General features: G+C 37.2%; 1 long non-coding RNA gene across 1 annotated transcript in view; it reads right to left on the bottom strand.

The window, feature by feature from the left end:
* LOC118354263 (uncharacterized) overlaps positions 1–23,992 on the bottom strand; it is a 91,156-nt gene that overhangs the window by 43,429 nt on the left and 23,735 nt on the right. Inside the window, exon 3 of the long non-coding RNA XR_007409715.1 lies at positions 16,443–16,545. This is a non-coding gene — a long non-coding RNA (uncharacterized LOC118354263). The remainder of the gene's footprint in view (positions 1–16,442; positions 16,546–23,992) is intronic.

Here is a 23,992-nt window from a genome sequence, read left to right as displayed (position 1 = left end):
ACCTGCAGCATCTGTCTACTTCAATCATGTGATTTACTGTGGTTGTGCTTTTTCATGCTTGTACAATTCCTTGTACATATGCCTGGGGACTGGCATAGGTTCAACTGGCTTTTATTCAGGCCTATCTTTTGGTAAAAATTAGTGTAAGATAAAAACACTGCTTTTACTTATTTTGCAATCTTAACGTCACATGATAATGTGAAGATTTTGCTGCACATCAGCATATACATCAATTGTGTGTTTCAAAACTTTTTGAACTTATTGTGAATGCCCTTTCTCACATTTCCCTTTTACATTTCAGGATTTTATTATCCTTGTTAGATTTGTATAAAAAATATGATAAATATATTTCATTTTCTTCCAGAAGCAAGTAGAATATAGCTTTGACATAACTCACATACTATTATTTTTACCATAGCTAATGTTAAATTATTTAGTCCAGGTTTGTATTTTTTAATTTATATTGCCATTTATAAAGTAACTTTAGAACCATCTTAAATGTAGTAATGCTTATTTTAAAGGTGCTATTAAATTGGACATTCACACCAAAAATATAAACAAGTTCAGCTGATAAGTAGTAGCTGGTAGCAAGGGAAAGTGGTAAGACTTACTGATCTAGAAAAGAAATGGGGAATAGTAACTGTAATGAAAAGTGGTCCAAAGTAGAAGTAAAGGCAAATATGAGATCTAGAGGAAGGGAAAGGTAAACGGGTATCATCTTTTCTTGAAATTTCTAAATTATGTTTGATAGTTAAAGCGAAAAATTATAACACTGTCTAATGGGATTCTAAATGTGTATGCAGGAAATATTGAAAACAATTACATTACAGAGAAAAACAGAAATGGCTACTTAATATTAGACAAAGTAGACTTCACAGCAAAGAAAATTGCCAGAGATAGGTGGGGGACACTATGTAATAATAAAAGGGTCAATCTACCAAAAATATTAGTATATAGTATGTAACAATACTAAATGTGTATTCACCAAAAAACAGAGTTACAAAAAATATAAAACAAAAACTAGTGGAATTAAATGGAGAAATAGACAAAACCACAAACATAATTGGATAGTTCAACAAGTCTCTTGAATAACTGAACTAGACAGAAAAGCAACAAGGATATAGAAGAACTCAACAACACCAAAAGCCAACAGGATCTAATTGACGTTTGTTGAACAACCCACCCAATAACAATTGCACACACATTCTTTTCAAAAGCTTATAGGTTATATATTAAGATAGGCCATCTTGTGTTACTGTAAAACAGATTTCAACAAATTGAAAACAAATGAAATCATTTAGAGTATGCTCTCTTATCATCATGGACTCAAACTAGAAATCAATAACAGAAATATAACAGGAAAATTTCTAAACACTTTGAAACTAAAGAACATACTCCTAAATAATCCATGGATCAAAGGAGAAGTCTCAAGGTAAGTCAAAAATTATACTCAACTGAAGGCCAATAAAAATACACATTTGTGGGACACAGCTAAAGCAGTGCTGAGAGGGAAATGTATGCACTAAATTCACATACAAGAAAAAAGTAAAAATCTCAAACAATAATTAAAGCTATTGCCTTAAAACCCTGGAAAAGGAGAAAAAAACAAACCCAAGTGGAATGGCATATCAAAGAGTAGATGAATGAGATTGAAAACAGTAAAGAAAACCAATGAAACAAAGAGATATTTCTTATAAAACAGCTATAATATTGTCAATCCTCTAACTAGATTGGCAGAAAAAGATATAAATTGCCAATATCAGGAATGAAACAGGAGATATCACTATAGACTCTGAAGACATCAAAAGGATATTAAGACTATGAACACCTCTACACACTGAAGTTGACAAATTTGAGGAATCTGACCAATTCCTCAAAGAACACAAATTATCACAGCTCATCCTACATGAAAGAGATAGTTTCAATAGTCCTATATCTAATAAGGAAATTGAACTTGTAATTTAAAAACTACCTTGTTCAGTCCTCCAGGCCCCGAGGAGAACTGGAGAGTTCTACTAAGTCTTTAAGGAAGAATTAATACCAATTTTCCAAAATCTCTTCCAAAAATACAAGAGAAAGGAACACTTAATGATTCACTGTATGAAGTTAGTATCTCTCTGATACCAGGGCCAGGCAAAGAAAGTAAAAAACAAAGAAAACTACAAGTTAATATCCCTTATAAACATAGACATAAAAATCCCTCACAAAATTTTTGCAACAAGTATAATTCAGTAAGACATAAAAATAATTATATGCCCTGACCAAGTAGAGTTTATTCCAGAGGTATAGTGCTGGTTCAATTTCTGAACACTAATCAATGTAATTTACTGTATTAACTAAAGAAAAATTCATGTCACCATTTCAACTGAAGCAGAAAAAAAATCATTTGACACAATTCAACACTCACTTGTAACAAAAACTGTCCAAAAAAAAAAAAAATAGAGGTAAACTTCCTTAACTTGATAAAAAGCAGCTATGAAAAGCTACAGCTAACATATTTTTTTAAAAGCTGAATAGTGTCCCCCCAAAATTAGGAACAAGGCAAGCAAGGTTTCCTCTCACCATCTTTATTCTTTTATTCAACATAGTGCTGGAAATTCTACCCACTGCAAAAATGCAAAAGAAAAGAAAAGAAAAAGCATATAGATAAGAAAGGAAGAAGTAAAATGTCTTTATCTATGGATGACATGATTGTCTACATAGAAAATTCCAAGGAATCTTTAAAAACACTAACAAACTCCTATAGGTAATAAGTGAGTTCAGAAAGTTGCAGGACAAAAGTAAACATGAAAAACTATATGTCATTAAAAAACATTATATTACTATATGCCAGTAATCTTTACATGGACACTGAAATTAGAAATGTAATACTACTTATAGCTGCTGAAAGAAAATAAAATATGAAGATGTACATCTAACAAAATATGCATAGGTATTGTATGGTAAAGATGACACAATGCTAATCAAAGGTGATCTAAATAAATGGGAGAGACTTCTCATGTTCATAGATTGTAAAGCCAACAGAGTAAAGATGTCAATCCTCCCCAAATGTATTTCTATAAAAATCCCAGCAATATTTTTGTACATTTAGGAAATATTATTCTAAAATATATATGAAAGGGTAAAAGAAATGAGAATAGCTAAGACAATTTTGACAAAAAAGAAAAGATGGGAAATGTCACTCTGCCTGATATTGAGTTTTACCAGATAGCTACAGTAATCAAGCAACAGTAGGATATTGATGGAGGGATAAATATGTAGATCAATAGAACAAAAAGCTCAGAAATAGTACCACACTTACTGTTCAATTGATATTTGACAAAGGTACAAAAGAAAATCCATCAGCAAGGATGGACTTTTCAATGAACACTGGAGCAATTAGACAGCCATATGCAAAACAAAAAAACAAAACAAAAAAATATGACATAAACCTAACACCTTTTACAAAAATTAACACCAAATGGATCACAGACTTATATGTAAAACTTCTCGTTATAGAACTTTTAGGAAGAAGAAAAAACGCAGGAGTAAATCTTTAGTAGCTAGGGCTCGGCAAAGACTTCTCAGGCTTCATACTAAGAGCAGTGACCCATAAAATTAAAAGTTGGTAAATTAGACCCCCAAAAATTTTTAAAGTTTTATGTTACAAGAGATCTTCGTTTTACAAGAGATGGAAGAAAATATTTGAAAACCACATATCCAACAAAGGAATAGCATCTGGAATACTAGAAAGGAGCCTCAAAACTCACTAGTAAAAATCCAGTTATTAAAACCACTATCATGCTACTACCTGCCTATCAGAATGGCAAAAACAAAAAACTAGTGATAATGCCATATGCTGGCAAGGATGCAGAGAAATGATCATTTATATATTGCTGGTGAGAATGCAAACTAGTACAACCACTCTAGAGAAGTTTAGCAGCTTCTTAAAAAACATACAATTGCCACACTGCCCATCAATTCCACTCTTGGGCACTTATGTCAGAGACATGAAGACATAGTCACACAACAATCCATATATGAATATTTATAGCAACCTTATTATAACAGCTAAAAACTGGAAACAACCCAGATATTCTCCAACAGGTGAATGTTTAAACAACCTGTGGCATACTCATGCTTTAGAATACTATCCGGTAATAAAAAGGGAATAATGCTTGTGTTGATACAAGCAACAACTCAAATGACTCTCCAGAGAATTATACTGAATGAAAAAAGCTAATCCCAAAAGGTTACATACTGTAGGATTCTATTTATGCAGCACTCTTGAAATGATAAAATTCTATAATTTTATCCCCAAAGGTTAGTGGAGAACAGGACAGGACCAAAGAAAAGTAGGTGTGCCTATAAAACGACAATATGAGGAATCATTGTGGTGATGGAAATATCCTGTAACTTGACTATATCCAGGTAAATGTCCTGGTTGTGATCTTCTACTACAGCGCTGCGAGATGCACCATTGAAAGAAATGCGTAAAGAGTACATGGATCTTTTTGTGTTCTTAACAGCTGCATGAGAATCTATTTATTTTGATTTTGAGAATCTCAAAATAAAAAGTTAAATTTTAAAATAATTCAATATAATGGCTCTCACCTTCTCAAAAATTAAGCACAAAGATAAGATACGTCAAAAAACATTCAGGAGAAAACTTCTAAATTATCTGCCTAGCAATCTAAGATGAGAAAGGAATTAGGAGTATAATAACAAATTTTAAAGATAGGTTAATTTTAATATAAACAGTAACAGGATAAACCAATAATATAAATTGTAATTAATAGGTACAGATAGTCACAATGAAAATGTATAGAAACACAAAAAGAATGGATTTTGAATTTTTAGTAGTCTCAAAGAGTCAGGATAGTCCCTTTTTAAGTAGACTCATGTGTTTTGTTTCATGAAATTATGCAGCAATTTAAATTAGAACAGATGATAAAGTAAAAATGAATTCTGATATACTTTGTATTTATAAAATAATGCCAGAGTTGATACACTTATGATAAGTACCACATACATCACTCACCGTGTCTGCACTTACAAGAAACATGCTCTTTCAACCACGGTCACACTGAACCAGACCTGCCTTGGAGCAAAACCAAGTCACTACAAAATTAACTCAGGAAATCAATGACCTAACTTTGGTTTTGCTGATGTAGGGAGGGAGGGAGGTAGGTAGGTAAGTGAAAAGTAGGGAAGGAGGGAGGGAGATAGAGATAAGTAAGGTTGTACAATTGGTTTAAATGTTTGGGTTAAATTGAGTCACTGTTTTTAACCCGTCACTTTAAAATGTGAACACACCTTAACAGAAGAGTTATACAGAGGGCAGACACTAAGTGGCTTCTTTGAGTGAAGTGTCTGAGTTAGGCTTTAACTAGCCTAGTCAGTTGAGTCAAAACAGTCACCGTGGTTGTGTTGCGTAGCTAAGTCTCAGTGTTTTTAGAATCATAGACATTGTGGATAATGGCATTACTTTTTTTTTAAAGATAATAAATACTTCAGAAATTTGAGGTCCCTTTTTTACTGATCTTTAGCAACATTTTTAGATTTAAGGAATAAAGAAGTGGGAAAAATCAGCATGTTATTAAATCATATTTTTCTTCCCTGAAGATTAACCCCTAAATTCCATGTTTACACGCCATCGCAACTTCAGGCTTTCATCACTTATATTTAAATGCCACTGCAATCTTTGGTCGGGTCTGACTCTCACTGATTTTCCTTCCAATCTATTCTGAGCCTTCTACTTCTTAAAAATACATTTTCGCATTTTCACTCCCCAACAAGGACCCCATCCTGACTTGGTACTGTCAGCTCCTCCAGCCCTTCACAATCTATTCCAATTCCCCTATTTACTGAGCCTTGCTTCCTGCAATTCACTCACAAATATACTTCACCCCAAGCAAGCAAAGTGTCCTTACTTGCCCCTGTGCATACCCAAATCTCTGGCGTCTGAGATCCTCCTAGCATAGATCATTCCCTGGCGTCTGAGATCCTCCTAGCATAGATCATTCCCTTACCTACCCCACTGCATTCTCTTCAACCTTCCTCTCTAATCTCCACGCCACCCATACTGTCAGGCCCAACTCAAGACCACCATCTTCAGGGAGTCAGTCTGGCTTCCCAGTCCACAGTCCAAAGTGATCCTGAAGTTATGCTCAGAATCAAAGCCAACCATGTGCCCCTTAATTGTCCTCTTACTCATTTTCTTACTCATCTACTCTACAGAAATATATTGAACACTTATGTATGTCTAACGTACTTTGGTAATTATAGCAGTTCTTGCACATCCCTTATATTCTATGATTATATATTTGGCAAATAAAATCAATCTTGCCTTATCTTCTTTTCCAGACTCCTCAGTACCCAGCAGTATAGTTGGTATATCATCATCACCATTAACATCACCAACATCAAATATTAATGGAGCTGTTTCTACCTACTGTCAGTACTCTCCGCAGTGCTGGAAGCTCAGAAATATAAGACATGGCCTTGCAATTGCAGTTCAGGGAGGAAAGTGCTAAATTGATGGTATGCACAATGGTAGAAGAGCGAAAAAACAGGAGCAGGAACCAGAGGTAGGGGGGCTCGTAGGGTTTCATCTTTTTTTTTTTTTTTTTTTAAGTGGATCCTGCAGTGCTCTTCCCAGATACCCTTTTCAGGACAGATACACCCATTTAGGGTTGTTAGGAATATCGATATCAATCAACCATAACACCCTGCCTTTAGCTGCAAAGACCTGCCCTGCTCAAGGTGACAGGGGCAACTCACAGCCAATGACTGGCTTATTCAGGGAAACAAAACCACAGGCTCCTTTGCCTTGATTTGAGTCAACTCTGAAGAGCCATCTAGCCTCAGGGACCCTGCAATGATCAGATGCTGAGAACTCACTGGTAACTACACTGCCATTCGGCTGCTCACTCTGCCCAGTCTACCTTGCTCACTTCTTTACCTTTCTAAAATTATCACCCAAGACTGCTCTCCAACAGAACTTTGGCATGCAACTCCCCATCTCACAATCTGATTCTGGGGAACCCAACCTCCATTCATGCTATTGAGATAAGAGTGTGCTTGCTTACACACTTCCTAGCTGAAATAAAGTTCTGGTTCAGAACACTATAAAACAGCTGTGTCATCTTATGTTCACTTTTCCAATATTCTTGAAGTGGGTAGGATTTTTATCTCTATTTCTAAAGACGGTGAAGAGTAGAGAGGTAAAATGTCCAAGATCACACATGTACCTTTAAGATAGCAGATACAAGACTTAAACCCTGACCTTCTTGATCTCACCGTGTGTCCTCCATCCTACACCAGCTTGGAAAAGTACCCTGGTTTTAAGAAAACACTTGGCAGATGAGCACTGGGGTGCTATGCTATATGTTGGCAGATTGAACTCCAATTAAAAAAAAAAAGAGAGAGAGAAAACAACATGAACATCAAAAGAGGCAAACCTGGGTTTTTGTTTCCTACCAGTTATTAACCATGTGACTTTGATAATATTACTTAACCTCTCAGGACTTTTCTAGGCAGCTCTGTGTCCATATAATGGACAGAGCACTGCCATGAAGATTAATTGAAATGGGAAAGGCATTATTTCCTGTTCTCATGGAGGAGTGGTGGTGTATAATTTCAAGTAAGTTTATAGTATTCAGATTGTAGAAAATTTGGAATGTTTTCCTGATCATCTCATTGAAAGGGACTTTTCCTTTTGGTCCTCTCCACTAAAGTGATCTCTTACTTCTCTGGAGTTCCATGCTCTATTATTTACATGGTTGACAGACTGCTGTTTATTTCTCTGGAATCTTATGGTCCCTATGTTTCTTAGAAACATAGGTGTTGGGTTTTTTGTTGGGTTTTGTTTTTGTTTTTGTTTTTTAGTAGTAGACCTTATTTTACAGTTACTGACTTTAATTTGTCAATCAGTGTATGATGTCCTCAAAGGCCTGAATGGTCTTAAAAGTCTTTAGACACCCCTCAGATCCCAGATCACTAAGAGCCCCACAGTAAATGCTACCTTGATGTATGTGAACTTTGTGGTATATGCTGAGTAAACAGATGTTTTGTTAGGCTGCACCTGCCCCAGTAAGTAGTCCATGAAGGGGAAGAGATAATAATTCAGTCTGCTCTGCAAGACATAGAAGAAGGGTAAGTATAGGAAGCAGTTAACTGAAACATACAACTTGCCCAATAAAAGAATGTGGACTTCTGGATGTCAGAGTCTGTTTGTACCAATTGTCGACTAAATCACTCATTCTCTTGGATAAAAGTAAAGAGTATTGGGGGAAACAGGAAGTGCTCAGCCAATGCTGTTCATTCCTGCAAAACATGGAAACAAAGAGGACCAGGAAAAGAGTTCTCCAATAGAACACACTTCCAAACATTAATCAGTCAAGCCAGAAATAAAGGCTTTTGCTGAGATGGAGGATGGGGTGGAAATGCTGCTGTAGGAAATGTGATAGGGAGTCAGCAAAAGAATTGTGAACAGCCATAAAATTAGAAAGCATGACTCTGTACAGATCCAGTCAGAATAGTTTTGTGATTTTCTATAGCAACATTCAACAGCCCAGCTGTGTGATGAGCGAAATAGTAAAGATGACCCTGGCTAGGGTAGAGAAATTCTCTTCTCTTGTTGATTCCTTGTGCATGTTCCTACATTAAACTATATATGACAAAGCAGCAACTAATTAGAAATATTAGCCTATTGGATCATAGGTCTTATCCTCTGATCAGAGGGGTAGTGGAGCAGAGCTCTTAAGAGAAAAAGCTCAGCACATTAACAGCCCTAGGTTTGAATCCAGTCCCTACTCTAATTAGTACTGTCTTTGGGAACATTATTTAACCATACTGTATAAACACAATAGCATATACCCCTTAAATTAATTGTATTAAATAAGACAATGCATAAAGCATTTAACACAGTGCTTATAACTGCTGAATAAATGGGAAGGAACAGAACTTGAAATTCACAAGAATAAGCACTACTTGCTTTAGAAGTTATAAAAATTAGATTAAAATTGACAAAGCTAGCATTTACCACAATTTATAATTAAATACAATTTATTTGTTTATTGCCTGCTTCCTGACTAAACCATAGATTCCATAAAGGCAGATACTTTCTCTGTTTTGGCCAAACATTCCCCAAATACAGTACCCAGCACGTAAGAATTAATTGATCAGCTAATTAAAATCAGCATGGTACCAAGTTCAGAAATTGTACCACAGGAATACTTTATTAGGAACTTCACCTTATATATCCAGATCACTCTACAAGTCCACAGTGATTAAAAAAATAAATAACAAAAAAAAATGGGCTAACTAAATCTTCTTCTGAATCTCTACACTTAGATTATCCTCCTTTCCTGAGCAAGAGACAAGCTTCTATCTTGTTGGTATGGCTTTCCGTGGCTTCTCCCTCCTGGGCGAATTTCATCTTCTACTGGCCGATTAAGGGAATGAGAGCTTTCGGGACGTGTGTGCACGCTGCTGTGTGTTTTGTTGTATATGCACATGTGTCTTTTCTCATCAGCATAACACTTTTCCATTGTCACCCAGAGCTGTCTCCTCCTCCTATTTACATTTCCTCCATTATCCCTAGTTAGTATCCATACCCACCACCTTGATTTCCCTCTACAATCTGACCTATTAGATTCTTGAATCTTCAATAACTTTCACCATATAGTGTAATCAGTAGCATGGAAAACTGTCCATCTTTCATACTTTTCTCAGAATTGTGATTAGAGTATGCAGACAAACATTTGTTCGGTTATCACTTTTAAAGCAAAACTCCTAAAGCATCTTTTACCGTAAAAACCATGAAGGGATACTGGATGTCAGGTAAGCAAACACAGATAAGAAAGGGAGCTACTAACTTCTCTGTTGACTGACATGGTTGTGCCAGAGTTTTCAGCTTTTCAGGGCTCATTTTTACTTTTTGAATACATAAGAAACAACTAGAAGCTTCACATCTGCTTCTGTGAACTGTTGTTTACTGGAGAGCGCCTCTTTAGCTTAACATGGGTTGACTACAAACAATACTTATTTATTTTCTTATTGCTCTTTCCAGTAAATAACAGATCTTACCTAAAAAATGGCTGAGGCCACCGTACAGGTTTGTGATTCAAACACCAGATGACAACGTGCCATTCCTCACACACAAGGAATCCTTCTGGACCATCTACGAGAAGGGCCCTCACATCTGCACAGCTTTGAGAATATTCAGCTGGTGGAACTTAGATTGCATTTGTTGTATGCACCCCACTAATTTTTTTTCTAGTTTCTTTCTTGAATTTACCCTCAGGTTGTATCTTAATCTCCAGTGGCTTCTGTTTGGGAATTGAGTATTATGAATCTCAAGGAGAAGATTAAATAAATCCTCTTTTAAAAATAAACAATTTAAAAAATAAATAATTTCAAGGGTGTGATTAAAGATGTCCCAGTGGCTGAAAAATTTTTCTGATTTATTTATCTGATGAATTTTTCCAAGTTTCTATTGGTACAAAAGAAAGGGTAGTTTCCAAATTATTGATTTATTTCATCTTCGGTCAAATTCTGAAAACATACGTGAAAATTTATTCAGGATGATTTAAACCAACATAGCCGGATGAATAATATGATTTGGCCGTTGACTGATGGAAAACAAAAGCCACCACATCACTGGGTCACAACCAACAAGAACAGGGTGTTTCTCAGATGAAAGCTCTCTTGCAGAATTAGGTGAATGCACTCAATCTCATGCAGCAGATCATTCAAAGATGAGTTAATCCAAAGAGAATAAATACATAGTCCTCAGAGAAACAACTATATAAACCGAAAAAATAATCAGCATCAATATGTCAGACATAAACCACAATAATGTATAGTCAAATACTTGGAAAAAAATCAAGTGTATGTTCTTTGGGGAGAGGATGCTGATTCCTGAAAAGATTATGAATGGCTTGGCTAGCTGTTTTGTTTCTTGAAGAACAATTACATACTTTAAGAATGAAGTTACGATTCTGTCATTATTTCATGCCCTTCTAGTACTTATTAATTATCATATATTATAGATCCTCCCTTAAGTGAGTAGTTTTCTAGGAGACCACTGGAGTATTATTAATTCAATTGCAGCAATAATTGACCCAGTAGAATGCTGGTGCTCTCTCCGATTGAAAGCGCCTTCCAAAGTGCTATGTGTTCAGAGAAGGATTTTTGTTGTTGTTGTTAAAGAAACAATAAACCTCCTGAAATCGGTTACATAAGCATTCATGCAAAGTCTTCCATGTGCAAAGCACCATGTTAGATATTTGGAGAGACATCCAGGAACATTACATTTTCATTTTTTTTTATCTAAATTCAATTAGCCAACATATAGTACATCATTATTTTCAGATGTAGTGTTCAATAATTTATCCGTTGTGTATAACACCCAGTGCTTATCCCATCACATTACATTTTCAAAAGGAAAATAAGAAATGAACACAAGTAACTTTAAAACAAGGCCGAATATAAACATGATAGATTGGAGCTTTAAACAATGCACCACAGGAGGAAAGAGGAAAGATGTATTCAAGTCGAGAGTAGTTTGGAGATTGGGGGTTGTCTTCAGTTGGAGAAAGGGCTTATTTACTATTAGTCGTTACTTTAAACTTTTGTTGTAACAAAAATAAATGTCATCCAGAATGTATCGCAGACATGAATAAATGAAGAAATACAACCAAAACTCTACACAAACCATTGGTGATAGACTCACGGGTCCTCACCTCCCAACACAGTCACCAAGCCTGTGTGCAGTAGCCATACATGCACCCTCTGATATTCAGCTGGAATCACACACCTACCTGCTTTTTGAATATTTAGCACACTTTAAAAGTTTCCTTTACCCAGGATTGTACTCACATAAGAGGTACATGAATAAAAAAAAAAAAAAAAAAAGAGGTACATGAAAAACTAGAATTATGTTTAAAGAATGACGCAATGTTGAAAATCAAAACTTTTAGGTTTGTCCCACTCCTCGCATCTAATTGCACTATTAATCCGACCTTCCTCTTTTTCCCTTTTTTCCTATAGAGGAGACGTAATAGTTTGCAGAAGGCTTGCTAGGGCACAAGTTTTGAAAATAGGGTCTTAATTGAAAAAGATCGCATTTGTAAGAATCAGCCGCCTGGTATGCCAATAAAAACCAACAACTAAATTCCAACACAGGTCCCACAGCCTTCTCCTGGTCTTTTCCTCAATGCTTAGTGTGCAGTTCTGACTGTAATTTAATGATTGCTTTTCTGATCCAAATATCAATACTTAATGTTTATCACCAGAATGCCAAGTTAGATGGCCTGGCCTCCTCCTCCTCCTAATAAGAAAAAATGACCTAAGCATTAGCCAGGCTTTGATGAAATAGGGAGTGAACTGAAGGGAGCCTCCTTCCGCCAACACAGCAGCAATGTGTTTTGTCTCGACTGAACTTCCACAAATGTGTAATTTATTTGGAAGAATATGTTGCAGATAAGCAAAAAAAAAAAAAAAAAAAAAAAAAGGCATCTGGAAGCCTTCTTGCCAAATGGTAACTTTCTGGAAGGTTCCTCATTTAGAAGTAATTTCTGGAAAATTTCTTGATTAATACAAATCCGTGAACAAACTTAAAAATGATGGCTTTGTTATTGCTTTGGCACAATATGTTAACAACACTGTGAGTGCTGCCAAAACTCTGAGAGTTCTTTCATGCGGATTATGGTCTTGTTTACAGATCCAGCTGTACTGAGGCCTTGTCCACGGTGGTAACCTAACAATGTTCCCAGTGGGGGTGCCCATTAGGGGAGGGGAGACTAACTGAAGTTTAGTTTGTTTAAATTGAGCAAGAATGCACAGCGGCACTCAGATCTTTGGGGAATGTGTTGGAAGCATACCCTTTCTGGGATCTGTTTTCGTTTATTTAAGGGGGATGTTTGCATTGCTCAAAAATTGCAATACACAAACTTGCCATACAAGATGCCTTCCAAATGTTTACTGTGGTCTATACAGAAGTGAGCAGAAAACACAAATAATACTAGATTGGAGTGAAATGCTAAATGAAAAAGGTAATTGCTAGCCTCTGAAATTTTTACTAATTAAAAACCCAAACTACTTTCTGTGATATATATGTGTGCATGCACGCAGAAAACCTATTCCCAAGTAGGACCATATAAATTGGATAGGAAAGGTAAACAAAACACACTGAAGAATATGAATCTCAAACTGTCGGAAACTGGCTTTCATTAATAGGACACTTATGCAAATATTTTCTTTTCATTGCTTTGCATAGATTTGTATACATGAATTTTACTGGCATTTTATTTTACAGGCGCTAATGACAAAATAAAAATTCCTTTTTTTCCCCAAAAACAAATGTGGGAAACAATAGAATCACACATTTTCTCACCTTAGACAAAAAATTTAACAAGATTTTAGTGGCTGTATGTTATTACCAAAAAAGAATCAGGAATATTCATTGCCTCTACGTTAACTTTCTGACATCTATGAAGTCCCTAAATGAAAATAATCTGTTCAGAAGAAGCTTTCGCTTTTTCTGCCTTCTGTCCTTTCTGCTAAGAGAGGATCAGGAATAGACCAGCGAGACCCCAGGCTGCTGGGCCCCTTAGCCGAACTCTGGTAGATAAAGGCCTCCTCAAGTGTTTCCTCCCTGACACCCACCGAGAGGCCATGGCGCTTCTGTCATGTTAAAAATGTATTGAGCTTGAAGTTCATCTCTCAGATATCATTTAGGTCAAAATAAAATTCTTCCTGGAAATCTCATGATTCACAGTTTTTAACCTGAATTCAGTTTTGTTCAAGTAATTTCATTAGAGGATTTATTTTCTACTTGATTCAAAAAGTGAAACTCCAGTGAATATTTTTTAAAAGCCATGATTTTCATTTCTCAAAAAAAAAAAAAAAAAACCTCTCTTAATATTTCACTATATAATATTATCCTTGATAAAAATAGGTCAATATTTTAATTAAATATACCCTATTCTCTGGTTATAATATAGAAATCTTGCTAATATACGAGAGAAAAACATGAAGTTGCCCATTTTTCATAAAACTGCTCAGCCATTTATGCAGTGCCTTCGTATTTAGCATTCCCACATGCAAATGGCATCCTGTGCAGCTCTGTCCATGAGGATGCAATGCATTCCCCCCACTATCACCAAACTTCAAGATCAGTGATGGAGGACAGAGGGTTATCACTATGGTCATTGGTTTACAGAGACATCTTTATTCTTCTTATTAATGAATTTCACCTCCACATATTTCTTGAAAGAACTGCCTTGTATGTTAACATAGTTTTTGAATTAAAATTAGTAAAAAGCAATATAATAACATATAAGGACAAAGAACACAGCATCAGCCTACCTAAGTTTTTATACCAAATTTTCTACTTACCAACGATGAACCTTTGGATAAGCTACATGTCCTGTCCATGTCTCAGTTTCCTCATCTATAAAAATGGACCTAATAGTGGTAACTTTTCCATTGGATTGTTTTGAGGATTAAATGGAATAATACGCACACGACATTTTAACAAAGTGCCTGGAACATGGTAAACCCTCAGTAACTGCAATGTATAAAAGTAATACCAGACAGATGAGCCATTATTTTTAGTTGAGTTAATTTTTCAATTATTTTTAGTACTTTCCATGTTTTGAAGCAGTTAATAGGGGCATTTTAAAAAATACCAAAGGCCATGTTGACAGACACAATATTACTAAAAGTATTTCATAATTGTTCTGACAATATCTTACAATCAAATCTGGAAATATTTAGAAACTATTAAGTTTATGAAAGACAGACCTGACTGAACAATTTAGAACCAAGCTTTTTGATATACTGTTTTCCAAATTCCCTTAGGGATAATAATGTGAGGTTAAAACAAAACAAACGATAGATTGTGACATAGTCCTATGGATCTATAACTAATATCAACAAAGATAAGTTTAATACCCAACTGTTTTCCAGAATATTCTATTCAGTATATAATAGTTCTTTACTGTGGACTATTTTCCTGCATTCAAAATTCAGGATATATTCTCTACTGACAACTTAATTTCAGAATACAATTACCAAATATACAAAATAAACCTTTTTAAAATAAGTCCCTTAATATCTATAAGAAACTGCCAAATGTGCCCATGCTCTGAGTTTCCTCAACATGGTGACCATAAGCCTCTCATATATTAGCACCAAAGAGGCCCAGTCACTGTTTCTAGGCTGAAACCTCTCCAGATTTTCAATGCTACCCTGGTTGAGACCAAACAGTCCAGGGGCGGGAAGAGATAGGGATGCTTTAGTGCCAATCTCAGGATTATATAGTTACGCATAAAGTATTTTCCTAATCCTGTTCATTATTCTGATTTGCTCCCAAGGACACAGATGACATAAGGTATTAGGAAAACAAGTACCTTTTAAAAACATTTCAATGTTTATAATTTCATGATTGAAAAATGAAACCAATGTTTTTGCTTTCTAGAAATGAACTATGGAGTCTCTTTATTACCTCATCGGATTAAACTAGTTAATGAGCCAGACAAGATATTTGTTAGATGTAGTCACATAACTCTTAAAATAATCTTGTCCAAATCAGCACCCCATATTTCCATATGTAGTGATAAGATTGATCAGATTGTGACACGTGCTAATGGAAGCTGAGAAATTTGGGGAAGATAAGTTAGAGTAGCATGCGTGAGAACTACTGGGTATAATGTTCCTCCTGAAATTACAAGTTCACGCACAACATTGTCAAACCTCTGTGTGTAGTAATTTTATGTTGTTGTTGTTGTTTTAATCCTTTCTCTGGGGGCACCTAGGTAGCTCAGTGGGTTAAGCATCTGCCTTCAGCTCAGGTCATGGGCCCGGGGTCCTGGGATGGAGTCTGCATTGGGCTCCCTTCTCAATGGGGAGCCTGCTTCTCCCTCTGCCCCTCCCCTAGCTTGTGTTTTCTCTCTCCCTCTTTCAAAAATTAATAAAATCTTTAAAAAAAATCCTTTCTCTGTGCCATTCTTTTTTTTTTTTTTTTCCCCTCATATGGGCCCAGTCATTGAATCTTTAGGATTGAAAGTCATTCTGGAGGAAAAAAGAAAGTATTCTTCACCATTGCAGTGAATCATTCGTAGCTAAAGGCGGCCTTTGTTCTCAGTCACCGGTTAGCCTGCACTTTCATAGCCTAGTGCCTTCCACCAGAGCCCCTTGATATATTCACAGAAATGATGGAAGATGCATGAGACGTGAAGGTGACATGTGCAGTCTCCAGGAGGAAACTGATGCCCTGGTTGCTCGCTAAGGAGCCATCCTGGCGTTAGCCGCATCTGCAGCCATCCGGCTGCCCTCCCAGCTGGAAGGAAGGTGCTAAGCAGCAGCTGTCAGCAGAAAGACAGAGGCAAGGGGGTGAAGTCTCTCCAGTTCCCAGAAATAAAAACTGTCCATGAAAATCTCCAGTACCGTACCCTGATAGCTGCCTTCCTTGCAAGACTTCAGACCTAACTTCCTTGAAACTTCTTTAGCCCGCTGCCTTACCGGTTTCAGGGCGATGCATTACTCAGCCACTGCCTGTGAAGTGAACCAGAACAATCTGAGGTTAATTCACCTCTCCCAGCAATCATAAAAGTTTGTTCGTTCATAGATTCGACAATGAAATTGTTACTGATTAGTCCAAGTCAAAAATCTGCACTTTCGTCATTTCAAAAACGATTTAATTACCTTTTTCTAATGCAGTATATATGCTCCATTTGCCAAGACAAAAGAGCTATTATTCAACACGAAAAAAATATTGCTGTAGCAAGCACAGTAACTTTTAATGTTTTCACTGCTGAACTGTCAAAATGCGAACATTCCCACCCCCACCCTTGAAAAAATGAAAGTATGGAACCATAGTATAACCTTCACTTTTATAGTAAGAGGTTTCCAGAATATGACAAAGAAAACATAGCAATTTCAGCCAGGTCATAATTTAGTATAAAATAAAACAAGACATTTAAACCCGAGGAGGAAAAAAAAATTCTGAGAGTGGTAGAACTATCAAACTATGTGTGCAATTTCCTTGTGCTCAAATTGCATTTTCTCCCTTCAGTGTTATATGGAGCAGGGTCTTGCCCTCTAGATTAGAGACTTTTGCATTAGAGGAAACTAGGTTATGTCTTCCACTGTCAGAGACAGAAATTATGAGCTGGAGTGCATTTTAGCCAGTCACTCTGAGAAATGTTAGCCCAAGGGGGTAATAATTAGAACTGTTTTTGTCAGGTGACTGCATTTTAAGCAGTGATGTGTCTGAGAATCTAGCTGAGGGGTTTAATATAAATATAAATATTTTTTTCAGTCAGCATTGTGGCTTGATTTTTTTTTTTTTTTGCTTTGCTTTTTATTTCAAAAGTAAGCACTTTTCAGGAATTATCAGCTAAAACGTCCCACAGTTTAGTATTATGGTGACCCAATAATATAATATAGCCAGCAGAAAATGATACTCGAGCAGTATGAGAAGTTAATGCATAAACCTATAAACCAACTCATTATGAGATCATCATGTATTTACGGACACAAATAACTAGTCTGTATACATTGTTTCTAGGAATCTAAGCACAAACATCAATAAGAATTTCACTTCTGAATTATCATATTACTTATTTAAGTTGTTATCTAATACAATTTAATTTAGTTCCCACAAATAAATTTTAAAAATTAAAAAAAATGTAATTTATGGACTTTTGGAATACTTCACCCTGGTATAGCCCCTCTGGGGTCAGGGTCCCACAGTAGGGTGGGTAGCCAAGGAGTTCTGTTAGTATTTATTAAGTTGCCCAAATCTGAATATACCCCCTTTTGACAAGAATGGATCATTTTAATATTTGTTCCCATTACAAAAGCATTATGGAAAAATGGGGATGAATGGAAACAATCTCTTCTCCTTTAGCTTATAAAGTTTAATAAAGACTATCCTTTTGTTCTTACAATAACCCTGGCTTTACAAATAAATGAATCACTTTAGATTATGAGCTTCTCAGAACACAAGATCATGTTTTCTACAGGTTCTTAAAAATACCACACAGACCTTCCCATAATAACATAAATAATGAACAGCTATAAAATAAAAGCTTTCTCCTGAAAACTAGCTTACACTATTCTATAACACATGAGACAATAAATGCAATCATTGAAAAGTAACTAATTTTCTGGGACTGCTCTACTTTATATATGGACACACAGATATTTTAAATCTTCTTTCTAAAAAGGATTCAAGTGGAAAAATTTTGTTGTCATTTATTATAACCAATTATGAGGATACCTTTCACAATATCACAATATTCCAAAGAATAAGCTTATGAGGTGCAAATTCATTTCTCCACCGTATAACTCAACGTACCTTGCTCTGCAGCACCCAAGATAATCATATCTCCCAGTTTGAACCTTAAGTGACTGCTCAAAAAGACTGCTTTAAATTCTCTAGCAAGGCTGATTCTCTCCTCTTGAGGGATCTTACACCGACCCCCGCCCTCACTCCTCTTTTTCCCAAGATGCTATCTGGGCATAAGAAAATGATCTCATGTCCTAATGGTGGCAGGGGAAGGACATCTGGCTTGTGCATCCAGGTCTTCTCTGGCCTCAGCCAATCTGTTTCCCCACTATACCAAGTTATTGAGTATTCTGTGCTAGTATCCCACATGTTATGGTTTGTACTGCCTGCACTTTGGGGGGCTTACAGAAGGGAGGGTGATGATGGCACCTATTCCCCAAAACCTCAGATTCTCTTATCACTTTCTGTAACAAGGTCCCTAGCCTCTGTGCCATCCCTGCCCTGATCCCAAGCTTCTTGCATTCATTCAACTGATTTTCTTAAAAATAGGCTATTTAAGAATTTACAGAGCCCTTGAAATCCTCGTGGACCATGGGAAACCAGGGGCATTATTTAGCCCTCATGTCTTCTTTCAATTATTCCTAATTTCCCAACCATGTGGCAACATATCGGTGTTGTACCACGATAAATATGGAACTTCTGGGAATTTGAAATTCTCCTAGGATAGATCATGAAATAAGTAGCAAGCTTAACCTAACTCCCGACCCGTGAATCCCACCATTTTAACTGGATTTTTCTGCTAGCTCTCACTTTACCTCAACCCAAAGCATTTGAACTCCGCATGTTGAATGAACTCAAGGACACTCTCATCTGACCTCCTATCCCTCTCCTGTCTTCCCTCTTCTCCAACCTGCTCTTTCTGTCAAGACTGCCACCATGTTCTATCCTCCTCTTTCCCTCAGTTTAATTCACTCTCCCCTTCACTGGTTTGATACTGGTGGACAAGCGTCAGGACAATAAACCAGATTATCAAGGAGAGAAAAGACAACGGGAGGTATACTGGGGTGTATGGGCTCCTCCCTGGTTTTTCTCTACCCTCTTTGGCACCTCAGAGGCAGGAAGATTGCAAAGGTGGATTTCCCAGACTCCCTTGCCACTTGCCTGCCCATTAAGTTCTACCAGTGGGCAGCACTGGTGGGAAGTTGAGGAGAACAAGAAGCCATTTCTCCCTGATACTAATGGCAGTTTCAGCAGCTTCAGTCGTGACAGGTAAGCGTGGTTCCAAGTTGTACTCAGGTTGCACTCACACTCGCGGCCTCGGCCACACGTGGACTCTGTAAGACCCTTTCCTCCTTTGGGCCTCTGGGCCTCAGGGTCAGGAGTGCTTCTCTACAGATGCTACTCTCTCAGCAACCTCACCCCATCGGTGCCTCTAGCCCTTCCAGTACTTTGTAACTGTATTAACTCTGCTTGAAATTCTTCAAATGGATTCTGTTTGTCTGATTAAACCCTGCCTATTTAAACAGGCCAATCATGGGAGCTTTATTACACTTAAACAAGATCTACCTGTTGAAGTCTTTTTAGTTGCCTTCTTTTTGCATCGGTGGTTGAAAAGAATGTGAGGTAAATCTTTGGCATAATCGTCACTAACCATCGTAACTACCTAAAGAGAAGGGGAAGACTACACCAGAGCCTAGATGGGGTCTACAACAGAGAAGGGGAGACATTAGTTATTACGGCTCTGTTTTTTACCATGTGTTTCCACAAGTCATGTTCTACCTTTCTTGCCCTACTCCATCTAGCGCCACATGTACTACCATTCTCTTACTTCCAAATTCTCCTGACTTTGAACAAATTGTAGTCCAAGGTGCCAGGATGCTGATGCCTTTAATCACCTGCGGTAATGAGGAATGCTGTGGTCCAAGGACTCAGGGAGCAAGTAAAGTATACACATACACACATTCAATTGCTCCTCTATTTTCCTTTCAAGTCAGGGGCCTGTTAAGTGGAGGAAACAGGTTGACTTTTTATCTTTATATCTCTAGGCCTGTTTTATCCCAAAGTCGAAAGGCATGTGAACAGCTTTTAGGATTTTTATAGACTTAGAACCATATAATTATAGAAGTAAAAAGAACATTAGAAATCATATTATTTTACCTCCTCATTTACACATGATTATCTCTACTATAACACTCGTCACTCCTACCATAATTTATCTTCCCAACTGATCCATGAACTCCTTGAAGAAAGGGTCTGTGGTTTTTATCTTAACATCTGTGTCTAACATAGTGCCTACAACACAGGAAACATTCCATAAATACTTGTTGGAAAGAAGTAGATGAATGGATGGAAGAGTCAATGGATTAATGAATGAAGGAATAAGTAAGAGTTGAATATCATGTCTAAGAATACACAGCAACAAGCAGCCTAATAAGGAGTAAAGAACATCTCGTCTTATCTTTTCTAATTCCAAGTCCAGTATTGTTTTTACGGACTCTCTTCTGACTTAGCATTTTAAATGTTTCTGCATAAAACAAGGTTTAGTCCCTTTGCCCTCAGAGCAAATGTAGAGATGTGGGTGAAAACAAGGAGAGATGCCATTCTACCTGCCAGGGAGAGAGAAAGGAAGGTACTTGGTACCTAGCACAAGTTTCAGAAGCAACGGCAAAGTCCCCAAGACCCGTTGAAAAGGAGAAGACTCAGGCAAGCATGACAGAAAAATCATACTGGACCCAGCTGCACCACACCTTCAATTTCCACTGTGGTCAGTTTGTGCCTATTTATGGAAAAGCTACCACATATAAATAGCTGGATACTCTGAATTTTCACCCGGGGAGAGAAAAGTTCAATATCTGTCTACATTATCACTATTTTTCCCCAGGAACAGTACATGTCACTTACACAAATTGTAAAAAAAAAACAAAAGACCGTAAGATATGAAACTGCTCTTTCAGAATCCAAATGCTCTAGAAGCATCACTGATGTTAATGTATAATATTTAGGAAAAATACATTCATCTGGTTGCTCTCTCAACATGTAGAATTTCTAAACCAAAATAAATAAATAAATAAATATGGGAAATTAGGAGGACAAACAAATGCCACTAAAAGATAAATACTGTTAAAATTCTGTTACAAAAACACTTGAATTCCTTGGTGTTTATTTTAACTCCAACTGCAAATCACAAACCACATCATCTAAGACTCAAAACAAAACTATATACACATGCTTACACCCAGAAATTTCGGCAGAAAATTAACACACCATAAAAAAGGAGCCTGGTATGCCACTTGGTTGCATATTTCAGTTTCTCCCAACATGTGATGAAGTAGAAATGTGACATTTGATATTATCACTGATGGTTAATTCTGTGAACATTTTATTATTTTTCAGACATCCCAAGATTTATATTTTTTCCTCCTCAAATGAAAGTGAGAATTTAAATACCAAGTCTTCCCTTTCTTTTGAAAAAATAAATGCTATAATACACTTCCCAAGGTTAATCTGTGTCCTTGCACCTCCAATGAATCCATGGCAAGAAGATTTTTTATTGCTCTGCCATATCTAAAATTGCTTAGTCCATACTCTCTTAGACACATCATTTTTCAAACCCAAACTTCTAAGTTTCATCAGAAAGGAGCACATTACACTAGATGCAAAGTGAATGACGACTAACTCATGTTCTTGGGATATGCACCATTATTCACCAAATAAACAAGCCCATATGTTTTAGGTTGAAGAAATAATCTTGCAGGAAGCACTGTTAAGATACCACAGACTCTGAATGATTCTTTGGCAAACTTAAAGTAGTTTGTTCTGGAAATTGTATCATCCATGGAGCCCTAGCTCTGGCCACTTGATTTGTAATGGATACCGTTCCAAATAAATAGTCTACATTCTCAGCCTTGGCGTTCTTATGTCCTCTTAATTCCAGGCTATTGCAGTCTGGCTTCTTTCTCCTGACTTCAAAACATGGTGGGAGGAGGGGGTTCTTCCAAAGCCAATTAAGGGTTCAATTTTACCCCCCTAAAATCCAGAGGTAGAAATTGCCACCTCCAGTATCTCAGAATCTGACCTTATTCAGAAATACGGTCTCAGCAGATGACCAAGTTATGATGAAGTCATTAGGGTGGATCCTAATCCAGTAGGATCAGAATCCTTAGAAATAAGGGAAATTTGGACACAGAGAGAGGCACGTACACAGGGATGACACCACACAAAGACAGAGGCAGAGATCGGGGTGACACACCTACAAGTCAAGGAATGCCAAAGATGGCCAGCACACCACCACAAGCTAGGAAAGAGGCATGGAACAGATGCCCCCTCACAGCCCTCCGAAGGAACCAACCCTGCTGATACCTTGATCTTGGCCTTCTAGACCCCAGAACTGGGCGAAAATACAGGTATGAAATTTATGTTGCTTAAACCACTCAGTCTACGATATTTAGTTACAGCAGCCCAAGAAAACCAATAAAAGCCTACTCTAGAAAAGAGCAGAGTTGGACTCTGGACTCCTCTCCTCACTCACTGAAGGCTTTCCCCGAAGTTCTGTGCTCAGCTCTCTCCTCCCAGGGAAATCGCAGCCATCCCACAGCTTCCACTGTTCCCTTGAGACCAAATGTTTTCACATCTACACTCCTACTCCTGCCTCTCTTCATTGACCCGAATATGTTTTTCTAACTACTTGCTGGGTATCTCCAAGCACTTTTTCCTGTAAGTACCACAATCAAAGTCCTCCCAAACCTGCTGGCTGCTTCTGGGCAAATGATGCTATCTTCTCGGTTAATAGCATCACCACCCACCCAGTCAACTCACCTAGATGCAAATTATGTCTAACACCTCTTCCTCCCTCAGTCCCTACGTGGAATAGTTCCAATGAAATCTACCTGTGAAAGTCTCCTGGCCCTATATTATCCTTCCCAGTCATGTTGCTGCTGTATTGGTTCAAACCCTCATCATTTCTTGTGCCAACTTATTCCAGGAGTCTTGTAAAGGCTCTCCCCCTGCCCCTGAGCCACTCCCCTCACTGTTTACAAAGTTCCCTTCCCACACATGATCTTTCTTGTCTACACTGTACTTATAGTAAGCCACTGAGACATAAAGGAAGTTTATTGTTTGATGCATGAACTAGCTTATGCTGACTTATATCCATTAATGAGCTTTATACCCCTATTTGTTCTGATTTGCATGCTAGGGTGTGTTGGTTTGATAGCAAATTGTCCCTTGGAAACATGTATGTCATGGCATTTTCAGCTTCGTGATGCAGTTTGCACTCTCAGAGCATGTAAAATAAAAACCAAAGGATATTCTATATGCTGTAAGGCTCAGTGCAATTGCTTCTCGTCCTTGAGGATCATCCTAGACTCTGCCTCCTGCCTCACCCTCACCTTCCTCTTTCTGCTTCTCCCTTTATTTTGGCATCTCTCCTTATCTTACAGTAATTTGTCACTTTTCCCTCCCATCACCAATTCCAACTAAACTGTAATCTGCTTAAGGTCAGGAGCTGTACCTGAGCATTCTTTTCATCCTCCTAAGCACCTCACACAAAGTGCAAGGCTATTGTCTATGCTCAGGAAATGTGGATTGAGTGAGCTCAGTCACAGAAAGTAATAAATGGATTTTTTTTTTTTTCAGAAATGCACCCTCCAGAAATCCACAGTGCCCACATTTTGCCTTATGAGCTCATTTTAGAGTGATTGGATGCATTTT

This window comes from Canis lupus, chromosome 3 (assembly GCF_003254725.2).
Source record: "Canis lupus dingo isolate Sandy chromosome 3, ASM325472v2, whole genome shotgun sequence".
NCBI lineage: Eukaryota > Metazoa > Chordata > Mammalia > Carnivora > Canidae > Canis > Canis lupus.
Note: the sequence above shows the minus strand (reverse complement) of the source record. Positions and strands in the feature narration are given on the sequence as shown.